This window comes from Mobula birostris, chromosome 1, assembly GCF_030028105.1.
Source record: "Mobula birostris isolate sMobBir1 chromosome 1, sMobBir1.hap1, whole genome shotgun sequence".
Lineage (NCBI taxonomy): Eukaryota > Metazoa > Chordata > Chondrichthyes > Myliobatiformes > Myliobatidae > Mobula > Mobula birostris.
The window spans coordinates 174,177,064-174,190,578 of record NC_092370.1 but is presented as its reverse complement, the minus strand read 5'-3'; the positions used below and the strand labels follow the sequence as shown (position 1 = coordinate 174,190,578).

Genomic DNA, 13,515 nt, shown 5'->3' with positions numbered 1-13,515 from the left:
CTATGCCCTCTAGTTTTAGATGACCCCCTCCATGTTATCTCTCTAAAGTCTTTTATAACTTTGAATACCCCTTTCACATCACTTTTCAGCATCCTTCACTCCAGGGAAAATAGACCTAGTCTATTCAATCACCACCGATAACCCAAACCCTTCAATGCAGGCAATGACCTTGTGTATCTGTTCCACACTTTCTCTAGATTGGTTGCATGCTTTCTATAGGCTGGTGAGCAGTACTTCAATGTGGCCTAACCAATAGGTTGTACAACTATACCTTGCCTACATTATTGCCTGAGTATGTATCTACTGTACCTAAAACCTCACAGTACCAGGCTACTGGTTAACCTCGACAAATGGCAAACACTGTCCGGGTAGATTTTTTTCCTCTCTGGACATCTCCTGTTTCCCCTCTTTAGTTCAGCATGCTCCACTCACCAATTCACAGTAATTGACAGGACCACTTCACAGCAATTCACAGGACCACTTGTTTAAGAACAAAGCAGCTGTGATCACTTTTAAAAAACAGACCATTTTTCAGCAGTTAAAAGAATAGTTTTAAAAGCAACATGGAATAAAAAGAAAAGTGCAGTAACAGAAGCCAAGGATTTATCTGGTATAAGTGTGTTTACTGCTGAATGAGTATTATTAACGCCACCATCACAATCCATCTACATTTCAGTTAAAGATGACTAAGAAAAATCTGACTGTAAACTTGAATCATTCATGAGTCAAACATAAAAGGGGACAATGCTGCAGGAAGAGAAATAAACATTGTCAATCTTCTTGATTTAATCTGAATTCTCACTCTTACTGAACTCTTTAATCACAGTGAAACACCGGATTTTGGGAAGACACACATTTCCACTTAGAAGGACAATAGCAGCTAAATAAGGATGACTACTAAGAATTCTTCCCTGGTTATTAGCACTAAATGTGTTATATAGCTGCATCAATACTTTGTACTCTGCTTTTGAAATTCAATTCTGATAACTTCAATGGAATGAATTATTTATACAGACTCCTACACACTGATGCTCAGTAAGTAATGCTCAATGTTGCAGGCCAGGACTGAAGATCTGTGCGCACCACTACAAGGGGAGCAAACACTCTACCATTCAGGAGGTTTGAACTATGAGCTCTTCATCCTTCAATCAAATAGCGAGGGACATTATTCTTGAAAGGTATTAGGTTACAACGATACTTATGCAGCCTAAATGAGGTACCATGGTATTACTTCCATCAAAAGGTGGAAACTTCAGCAAAATGGAGGTTGAAAGTAAAAGCTTTTCAGATATTCATCATTCCATATTCAAAAATGGACAGATCTTTAGTCTTTAAAATAGTCCAGGACTACAATGTACAGGAAGGAAAATGGAGCTTTGAATAAATCAACCACGATCTCATTGAATGACTGAGCAATCTTGAGGGCCTATGAATCTAACCCCTATTCCAATTTCTTAGGCTTTTAGTCAATTCTCACAGCTTCTTCTCTGGATTGTTATCAATCTTTGCTAACACTTGTTAGGCCTAAAAGAATTCACTATTATTATTGATTCCATTTGGATCTGGTCTATTCCTTAGCAAAGTTAGGCAGGTTTGAAAGAAAGGCATCATGTGCTGGAACTGTAGCTTCTTGACGCTGTACATGGTACTTTAGCTCAACCATCAAATATATATTTGTTTTTCACTGTGATATTCACCAAACCAATGGCTGTGATTTTTATATTAACATTTCTCTATCAATTAAACATAATTTCATTCCTGTGATGAAAGATCTCTTTTCTAAGTTAAAAGTTTTCTTTTGAGTAGCAGGCTTATGAAGTTTAGTACTGTTATGGTCACAAGTTTCTTGGATACCTGATAACCTCCAGAGTGGGATGGTCCCAAGCTTACATCTGTGCTTCCTAACCTTTTCACTCTCTGAAGCCTGTGAATTTTAAGCAGTGAACTGATACTAGCTGATACAACTTCTACCCTTTCACCTGCTCACTTCTCAAGGCCTTGTGAGACAGCAATAGAAAACCACAGAAAAACTACAGCACAGAAACAGGACTTTTGGCCCTTCTTGGCTGTGCCAAACCATTTTCTGCCTAGTCCCACTGATCTGCACATGGACCATATCCCTCCATACACCTCCCATCCATGTATCTGTCCAATTTATTTTTAAATGTTAAAAAAGAACCCGCATTTACCACCTCGCCTGGCAGCTCATTCCATACTCCCACCACTCTCTGTGTGAAGAAGCCCCCCCCCAATGTTCCCTTTAAACTTTTCCCCCCTCACCCTTAACCCATGTCCTCTGGTTTTTTTCTCCCCTTGCCTCAGTGGAAAAAGCCTGCTTGCATTCACTCTATCTATACCCATCATAATTTTATACACCTCTATCAAATCTCCCCTCATTCTTCTACGCTCCAGGGAATAAAGTCCTAACCTATTCAACCTTTCTCTGTAACTGAGTTTCTCAAGTCCCAGCAACATCCTTGTAAACCTTCTCTGCACTCTGTCTGCACTCTTTCAACCTTATTTATATCCTTCCTGTAATTTGGTGACCAAAACTGAAAACAATACTCCAGATTTGGCCTCACCAATGCCGTATACAACCTCATCATAACATTCCAGCTCTTATACTCAATACTTTGATTAATAAAGGCCAATGTACCAAAAGCTCTCTTTACGACCCTATCTACCCGTGATGCCACTTTTAGGGAATTTTGTATCTGTATTCCCAGATCCCTCTGTTCTACTGCACTCCTCAGTGCCTTACCATTAACCCTGTATGTTCTACCTTGGCTTGTCCTTCCAACGTGCAATACCTCACACTTGTCAGTATTAAACTCCATCTGCCATTTCTCAGCCCATTTTTCCAGCTGGTCCAAGTCCCTCTGCAGGCTCTGGAAACCTTCCTCACTGTCTACTACACCTCCAATCTTTGTATCATCAGCAAATTTGCTGATCCAATTTACCACATTATCATCCAGATCATTGATATAGATGACAAATAACAATGGACCCAGCACTGATCCCTGTGGCACACCACAAGTCACAGGCCTCCACTCGGAGAAGTAATTCTCCACTACCACTCTTTGGCTTCTTCCATTGAGCCAATGTCTAATCCAATTTACCACCTCTCCATTTATACCTAGCGACTGACTTTTCCTAACTAACCTCTCATGCGGGACCTTGTCAAAGGCCTTACTGAAGTCCACGTAGACAATATCCACTGCCTTCCCTTCATCCACTTTCCTGGTAACCTCCTCAAAAAATTCCAATAGATTGGTCAAACATGACCTACCACGCACAAAGCCATGTTGACTCTCCCTAATAAGTCCCTGTCTATCCAAATGCTTGTAGATTCTGTCTCTTAGTACTCCCTCCAATAACTTACCTACTACTGACGTTAAACTTACCGGCCTATAATTTCCCGGATTACTTTTCGATCCTTTCTTAAACAACTGAACAACATGAGCCACTCTCCAATCCTCCGGCACCTCACCTGTAGACAGCGACATTTTAAATATTTCAGCCAGGGCCCCTGCAATTTCAACACTAGTCTCCTTCAAGGTCCGAGGGAATACCCTGTCAGGTCCCAGGGATTTATCCACTTTAATTTTCCTCAAGACAGCAAGCACCTCCTCCTTTTCAATCTGTACAGTTTCCATGATCTCACTACTTGCTTCCCTTAATTCCATAGACTTCATGCCAGTTTCCTTAGTAAGTACAGACGCAAAAAACCTATTTAAGATCTCCCCCATTTCCTTTGGTTCCGCACATAGCCGGCCACTCTGATCTTCAAGAGGACCAATTTTATCCCTTACAATCCTTTTGCTCTTAATATACCTGTAAAAGCTCTTTGGATTATCCTTCACTTTGACTGCCAAGGCAACCTCATGTCTTCTTTTAGCCCTCCTGATTTCTTTCTTAAGTATTTTCTTGCACTTCTTATACTCCTCAAGCACCTTACTCCCTGTTTCCTATACATATCATACAACTCCCTCTTCTTCGTTATCAGTTGCAATATCCCTTGAGAACCAAGGTTCCTTATTCCTATTCACTTTGCCTTTAATCCTGACAGGAACATACAAACGCTGCACTCTCAAAATTTCTCCTTTGAAGGCTTCCCACCTACCAATCACACCTTTGCCAGAGAACAACCTGTCCCAATCCACGCTTTTTAGATCCTTTCTCATTTCTTCAAATTTGGCCTTCTTCCAGTTCAGAACCTCGACCCTAGGACCAGATCTATCCCTGTCCATGATCAGGTTGAAACTAATGGTGTTATGATCACTGGAACCAAAGTGCTCCCCTACACAGACTTCCGTCACTTGTCCTAACTCATTTCCTAACAGGAGATCCAATATTGCATCCCCTCTAGTTGGTCCCTCTATTGATTTAGAAAACTTTCCTGAACACATTTTACAAACTCTAACCCATCTAGACCCCTAACAGTATGGAAGTCCCAATCAATATATGGAAAATTAAAATCCCCTACCACCGCAACTTTATGTTTCCTGCAGTTGCCTGCTATCTCTCTGCAGATTATGCAATATATGATTATTATTTGTTACTTACAATGGGGCCTTCTGTTCACTGAGGAGATCAAGTGCACGTGAAATTATTGCTTTAGTGGACATATTAGCATAGTCCACCGATCTGAGCATGAACCTCTAGCCACCAGTCACTTCTATAATTCCTATTCGGAGCACTCCATCACTCGTTTCCTTTACTGTCCTAATGAAGGTAATTAGAGACTGGAGGAGCTGCATTTCATCTTTCAATTTAGCCATTTCTAGCAAAGTACCCACAATTTTAGCTTTCAATCACTCATCCCATATCTTCAATGATTATGTGTTCATAGTGATTCTGCTGTTCCCAATATTATTTCTTAAGCAAGAGAAAATCTGCAGATGGTGGAAATCCAAAGAAAACACACAAAGTGCTGGATGAACTCAGCAGGCCAGGCAGCATCAATGGAAAAGAGTAAATAGAAAACAATAAAACGATCTCAGCCCGAGACGTCAACTGTTTACACTTTCCTGTAAATGCTGCCTGGCCTGCAGAGTTCCTCCAGCATTTTATGTATGTTGCTATTATTTCTTAACTTGTGTTACAACCATTGATTCTTGCCATGTCCACTGTCCTTTCTGTGCAACTCCTCACTCCATCCCTTTATCATTGCTGCCCTCAACCTTACCCTTATATACTCTGAACCTCTTGTACTCACTCAAATACCGTTAAAACTTCTACTTATTTTTCAATTCTACTGAAAGCTGGAAGATCAACTCTATTTCTTCAAAGCTGCTACCTCACCTACAAGAACTGTCTTTTAGATTTCCTGTGGTGACGCCAACATGGTTTTACTGCTTCTCAGTAAATGTTTTTTCCAAACAAGTCAGCTTCAATTAATAGGCTTTGTCGACTGAAGATTACAAAGAGCTGATGAGCTTCTGAAGAAATCTGAGCTTTCACTTACTTTCAATCTAAAATATTCGCAATTCTGTGCAGTCTTACAACAAAATTCACCTGGCTAAAATTGAGATCTGCTCCTCCTGGAAAGAAAGACAAGTCAAGTAGTAGTTGGGATCAAATTGAACTTATTTTAAATGCTACATTGAGCTACTTGGTTCACTTGATCAGACTGAACCCTTTTCAATGCTATTAAAAAGGATAAACCAATTCAATGACCCACAGTTGGATTTCCATATATTGTGTCTATGCTTCGATTACTTTCTTATATCACTTGAGGTGCTCAGTAGTGAAATCAAATGAGAATTTTTTGACCCACAAGTTTCAGGAGTCGGTTTCATTTGGGAATCTGCAGCCATTTCAATTGAAATAAGAAATGGAGCATAATTAATATGACTGCTTTAAAAGCATTGTATTTGTCAGAACTGCCAATTTGAAACCTGTCGTTCAAGCAAACAGAGAAAACAAACATAAACCTTTGTCAAGATGGAGCTGTGCTTGAAAATATTCGTACATCTGAGACAAGTTAAGCTGGCCTGGCTGAGCAGCAAGTGCTGAAGGAAGGGATTTTGCAAACAGTTTAAAGGAGACTATATCATTATGGAGGGCAGGTGTTATTAATTACAACAATACTTTAGTTAATTTCTGTCACAATTTTAGATTTGATGGTGTAAAGTTTTAAATCCAGATCATTTGAGGCAGAGGATTAACGGAGGCAGAGAACTGATTTATAAGGTAGAATGGGGGAGGACTGGGGTGGGAGGAGAATAACTTTGAGCAATGTATCAAATTGTTACCCAGGATGACAAATAAAAAATATTAACTTGAAGGAAAGAGGAATAAACTTAGGCTGTTCATACCCTCAGCTCTAGCTATTGTCACTTTATTTATTTACTTACTTTTTATTTAGAGATACAGCATGGAACAGGCCCTTCTAATTAACCCTAGCCTAATCACTGAACAATTTATACAAGACCAATTAACCTACAAAATGGTGTGACGTTGGACTGTTGAAGGAAACTGGAGCACCCGGAGGAAACCTACCCATTCATGGGAGGGACGTACAAACTTCTTACAGAGGATGTCGTAATTGAACTCCAAACTCCAAGTTGTTGCAGCTTTGCACTAATTATTATGTTACTATGGTGCGCTCAACTATTAATTCATAATTAGCAGTGAAGTTAAGGCCCTCACTAATAACTCACCACCTTGTTCTCAAAACCTGGCATTTGCTGAAACATGAAGTGCCCAATTTTGGAAAGAGGCAAATGATTTATCTTTGCTCTTCAGGCAAAACTCTTAGATACTGCCATCCTTTAACACTTTGAAGGACTTAAATGAAGCCAGCATGGGAGGTCTCCAAAAAACACAGTTGACTCACTCAAGGAAATGTGGTATTTGCTTTGAGAGCCCATGCCGTTCAAGGAGAAAGTTAAACTGAGTGTTCAGTGCCAATGGTACACTTCCATGTAATTAGGACCGCGAGTATCTGTCCTTTAATGAGAGCAGCCACATGGATGACTTATATTCTTTGTGATAACTGTCAATAAACACAACCTCAGAGTTCAAACTTTTCCCTGCCCTTTAAAGTACTGCTCTATTATTAAAATAATTAGAGGCAAGCCAGGATGGTTTTAAAGCTGTAACCTTACTGTGGGTTTAAGATGTTGCTTTACGACAACACAACATCATTCCAAGGAACTGAGAAATCACAAAAGCATCAAATATCCTGTGTAGGCTGTTCCGCCTACTGCACTGTGCTTGGCCTTTGCTTGTATAAACCAAACTCAATCCCTTTGTCAAATCTTAACCACACTCTGTCACCTGCCCTTCTTTTGAAAGATGCAAACCTCAATTATTCAGTGGGGGCGGGGGGGGTGGAGGGAAGCTGCACAGTAAACCTCTCCTTACATCCCATTTAATAGTTCTCTTCCTAGGAACACTGTTGTAGCTCTCAAGGTTCTTCGCGCATGAAGCTGGCACTTCCAAACCAATTTCGCAAGGGCTTTAAGATTCCTCGTTTACCTATACAGTGTACTGTAGATGCCAGTCAAAGTGCCCAATCTCATGGATACTGTTCATCTCTAGTGCAGAATGAACCTGAGCAAGCAGGCTCTGATACTCGATATCTAAGGGGACATTTTAAGCCAGTGAAATGGACAATGCACTATTGAAATTCAGGGTCAGTCTCAAGAGTATTTTTGTGGCAGAAAGACCATGAATTTAATCTCCTGGAGTCAATTATGAAGAGAGCTTTTCTGAATAAATTTGAGTAAGAAATTCTCAAAGTTACATTGTTGCCATTAGCAAGGTGGTTGTTTCAATTTACTGACCATCAGCTATTTGTCACAAAGGAAAGATAAAGTTGATGGTATTTACATTTTAATACATAGCAGAATAGCAAGGCTGATAAGTGTGGCACATGGAAAACAAACTGCCTGGAGCAGATATCATCAATGGGAACAGCACGAGTTGGATATTCTTGTCACTTTTCAGCTCCAACCAATGCACAATCAAATTTAAGGATAGAAAAATAATAATAGAACATATTGAATTGAGGTGAAAGTGAAATAAAGACCTCATTGGGAGAAATAGGTAACGACAAAGTGAAAAAATTAAGACTAGTTTACTATTTGTGCATCTCCATTTACTATGTGTGAGTCGTACACAGTTTCAAACACTTCTGGCCTGTGTTTCAATGTTTAATTGCATTAGCAGAAGACTACAAGGCTCCTTGTGCTGTGAAGTATGAGTTCTCACATTCCAGTTCCTTCCCACAGCACAAATCAGCTGAGAGCGAGTTCCTCATTCTGCAAGACCTGAGGCAATAAGTTGCAAATACTCCAAATCTACAGCAAGTCCTTGCTCTTTAGATTTTTCTTCATAGCTGCCAAATTCTGGATTATTTTACTCATTTCAACAGCTTTCCCAATAAACTCAATTATTCTGCGAGCAAATTCTGACACTTTATTTTCAGAAGCCAGTTTCAGGTCAGATGTATCTATTTCTGAAACGTTAAATTAAACTCCATAATAAAATCCATTTTATTGAAAATATTGAATTTTACTTTTACTGAAACTTGTTGTGATCCAGGTAATTGGGTAACATGAGTACTCTGTATTCACAAACAATGACATGGTTCACTTCTAACCATTCCAGCATTAATTCATTTTCTTCCAATCTTCAATTCCCTCCCTTCTCAATGATTAAGTCTGTAGGCAATTTCCACCTATCACAATGGCACATGAATCACCGATGTTCCCTCTAAGGGGTAGGTGGTGTGTGTGTGTGTGTGTGTGTGTGTGTGTGTGTGTGTGTGTCTGTCTGTCTGTCTGTAGATTTTAGAACAGGCTTATTTATACTGCTTTTAGTTGAAGAAATTATTGATTGACTATGTCAAATTCCAAAGAAGCAAAGGACTGGTTATGGATTGCATTAAATCCCATCTTCCTGCTATATTGGTCCCTTTCCAGTTTGCTTATTGCTCAAAATTGGTCCATTGATGATGCCATAGTCTGTGCACTCCATTCCACCATGTCCCATCCAGAAAATGGTGCCTTATATGCCAGGATGCTGTTTCTTGACTTCAATTGACTTCATTTAATATGATCATCCCTCAGAATCCCTTGTTGGGCCTCAACCCCTCTTACTGCAATTGGATCCTGGACTTCCTGATAGAAAGACCACGGTCAGTCTATGTTGGCAGAAACATCTCTAGCTCCATCATGTTGAGCACTGGTGCTCCCCGGGGCTGTGTGCTCAGCCCACTGCTGATGCAGGACCACACTGCTAGATCCAGTTCAAACAGAATCAACAAGTTCACTGACGACACAGCAGTGGTTGGCTTCATCAACAACGATGACGAGATGGCATACTGAGAAGAGACAGAGCAGCTGGTAGAATGGTGTGAGTACAGCAATTTGAGTCCAAAGGTGGACAAGACCAACGAGATGATTGTGGTCATCAGGAAGGAGCACGCTGACCACTCCTCGCTGCACATACATGGCTCCTCCATAGAGAGAGTCAGGAGCACCAAGTTTCTGGGAGTCCTCATAACTGACGATCTCACCTGGTCCCTTAAAACCACCTCTTTGGTCAAGAAAGCATAGCAGTGTCTCCACTTCCTGAGAAGACTGAGCTGATTGAGGATTTCTCCCTTCATCTTACCCAAGTTTCACAGCAGCACCACCAAGAGTGTCCTGACCAGCTGCATTGTCATCTGGTATGGGAATTGCAAGGCACCTGACCACAAGTCCCTACAAAGGATTGCGAGGGTTGCTGAGAGAATCCTTGGCTTCTCTCTTCCACCCATTAGAGATATTTATCAGGATTGCTGCATACCCAGGGCTCTTAGCATTGTCAGTGATCCCTTCCATCCAACAATCTCTTTCACACCCTTCCATCAGACAGGATCATCGCATTAGGACAAGAACTCTTAGGTTGGGAAACAGTGTCTTCCCCCAAACCGTTAAGGCTACTGAACTCCCTGCCACCACCCAGGTCTCATCACATATGAAGCATCAGTAGCATTACACTGCTTACTTTTTAGCTTGATTCGTATATGCACCTTATTATTTGTTAATTTATTTGTGGTAATATTACTTCATGTGTTATGTATGTGAATTATATGCACGGTGTTGTGCACCTTAGTCCGAAGGAACACTGCTTCATTTGCATGTTTGCAGTTAAATGACAATATTCTGAACTTGACTTTGATAATATTTGCTTTGATCCCCATTTTGGTAACAGATTCCAGATTTTCACCACCATTTGGCTAAATAAATTTATTTTGAATTCCTTATTGGATTTCCTGGGGAGCACCTTACTTCAACAGCCTATAATTATATGCTTCCCTATAAGTGGAAGCATTCCCTCTGCAATATTCTATCAAAACCCTTGATAACTTTAAAGATATCCAAGTCACACCTCAGCCTTCTTCACTCGACAGAACAGAGACTAAATTCTAGTACAGGCTTTAAAATTTTCTACTGCACTCATATAGATAACAGAATTATGAGCAGTATGCTTTAGTACAGTTTAACTTAAACCTGACGTAATTTCCTTATTTTGAATTACATTCCTTTAGTAATAACGCCTATTTTGCATTTTTTTTTGTTTTTCTATGGCTTTGCTAACTGTTAAATTAAACCTATCATGATTTTGTACTCTGAGGTCCCTTTGTTCTACTACCATTCCCTGACCTTCAAAGAAATAAGTGAATGCTCTATCAAAATGTACCAGCTCACATTTACTTGTGCTGAACTCCATTTGCCAATTATATGCCCATTCTGCAAATTTCTTAATGTCCTCTTGCAACCTGCTACAAATTTCCTCAGGATATTTTCCACATAGCCTCTAGTTTATTAATGCACTGTCTACCTTCCTCCTTAAATACAGGGATCGGATTAATTACCAACCGGTCTTCTGGCACCACAGCTTTTTCTAACCAATTATTACAATTGGTTGGCCTATTATTGTCTCTGCTCTCTATTCCTCAGATTCTTTGAAAATGTGTGGACCACAGGTTTTATTCTCTTTGTGGTTGATTAATTCATTTAATAAATCTTCTTAATGTAAATGAATACAATTCAATAGCCATCTCATCATCTAATGTCATATCTAAAGTACTGTGCAAAAGTTTCAGGCAGATATATATAGCTAGGGTGACTAAGACTGTTGCACTGTACTCTATTTGTGAAAAACGAGTTTGCAAATCTGGCAGGAACATCAGGTGTTGGGAATGGTGAGGGTGGAGTGCCGGAAGAGGGACATGGAACAGGTGCACAGAAGGAGTGGCAGGGCCTGGGTGCTGGGTGGGATGGCACACGTGCAGGCACACACAGCCCTGAGACACCAAGCAAAGTCACTTGATTCCAAACAGCCGGTTTGTTGATCATTACAGAATGCCTCTCTGGTGCCTCCTGCTCCCTCCCATCTCCCTTCCCCATATTCTAATTATGATTCCCCTCTCCCTGCCCCCTTCCCACTTTCAGTCCACAATAGAGACCTATATCAAAATCAGAATTATCATCAATCACTCACATATGTCATGAGACTTGTTTTTTTGTGGCAACAGTACAGTGCAATACATAAAATTGCTACAGAACTGCATATATTATATATATATGTAATATATATTATATATTATACACACACACATACTATATATATATATATACACACACACACACACACACACACACACACACACACATATACATACATATATGTGTGTGTGCCTAAGGCTTTTGCACAGTCCTGTACATTCCTTTGCTTTGCTATATCTCCCCGAATCCTTCTCTGGATTAAATTCCACCTGGCACATTTTGGCCCAGTTGACCAGATCAGCTCTTTCCCTCTGAAGTTGAAAGCTTTCTTCTTCCATGTAAATCACAAGGTCCTTTTCTGTACATCTGCAATCTTCTTAATCAGGCTCTACACTTAGGTCTAAACAAAAATGTGCATCACAAAATCAAGGATCTGAGAAATGAACCTGAGAACTCAGTGGTAACAGGTCCTAAACCATAAGTCAACTATTATCCTCTGCTTCCTACCACGGAGCTACTTTACAACCCCTTTTTCACTTTGTTTATCTCAGGCACATTTACAGTACACTTTTAATCACATTTCTGTGCAGGTCCTTGTTAAAAGCATTACTTACATCTATGCAGACTACCTGAAATGCAGTATCCTTATCAACCCTGTCGCTGTATGTAAGGAGTTTGTACATTCTCCCCGTGACTGTGTGGGCTTTCTCCTGGTGCTCTAGTGTCCAACACTTGGGTGTTATCCCCAGCACATCCTTAGGTTGTGCTGCTGGTTAATGCCAATGGTACATTTCACTGTATGTTTCAATGTACAGCACACGTGAGAAATAAAGCTCATCTTTACCTTTGGTCCTCCTTGTAAGCTCCTCAAAAATGTAAGTGTTTGTCAAACACTACCTTTTCTTTGACATATTCATGCTGACTCCTCTTGGCTAATCTGTGTCATTTTAAATGAGGGTTCACACTGTATTTCAGAATTAACTTCATTGATTTGCCCAGCACTGAAGTTAAACTAACTGGTCAGTATTTATGTGGCAACACACAGAAAAGTTGCTGGTGAACGCAGCAGGCCAGGCAGTATCTCTAGGAAGAGGTGCAGTCGACGTTTCAGGCCGAGACCCTTCGTCAGGACTAACGTCAGGACTAAGTTAGTCCTGACGAAGGGTCTTGGCCTGAAACGTCGACTGCACCTCTTCCTAGAGATGCTGCCTGGCCTGCTGCATTCACCAGCAACTTTTATGTGTGTTGCTTGAATTTCCAGCATCTGCAGAATTCCTGCTGTTTGAGTATTTATGTGGTGCTGTCGTCCTCCCATTTAGAACAAGAGTACAACCTTAGTGGTAGCCCAAAGCTCCAGCATTACTCCTGCAGCCAGGAGCGATTGAAAATCATGGCCAAGGCCTCTGCAGTGTCCTCAATTGCTTCTTATAATGGAACAAGGTATACTTCAATGTGGCCTGGCAATTTATCCACTTTCAACAATGTTAAGTTCTTAATACTTCCTCTTTTAGTCTGGTCATCCTGTCCAATATTTCCTACATGGAGTCAAACAGCATGGAAACTGGCTCTCCAGCCCAAATGGTCCATGCTGAGTGTGTTTCCCAGTAAGTTCGTCTCATCTGTCTGTGTTTAGTCCATAACTCTTTAAACCCCTCCTATCCACAAACTGATCTACATTGCTGATATGCGCACCTCAAAAACAATGTCTGGCAGCTCATTCCAGAATGTATCACCTTTTGCATGAAGCTCCTGCTTCTGACGTCCCTTTTAAATCTCTTGCCTCTGATTTTAAACCTATTCCCTGTTGTTTTTAGCAGCCCTCCCTGGGAAAAAGACTACATGCTTTCACCCTATCTATATCCTTCATGACCTTATACATATCTCTGTCAGGTCATCCCTCAATTTCCTACATTACAAAGAATAAAGTCCTATTCTTCGCAACCTCTCCTTACAACTGAGGTCCTCAAGTCTAAGCAACATCATGGTAAATCTTCTCTGCATTCTTTCT

At 40.5% G+C, this 13,515-nt stretch overlaps 1 protein-coding gene across 17 annotated transcripts in view; it reads right to left on the bottom strand.

Moving 5' to 3' along the window:
* LOC140201702 (alpha-(1,6)-fucosyltransferase) overlaps nt 1-13,515 on the bottom strand; it is an 889,182-nt gene that overhangs the window by 1,614 nt on the left and 874,053 nt on the right. The window lies entirely within an intron of this gene.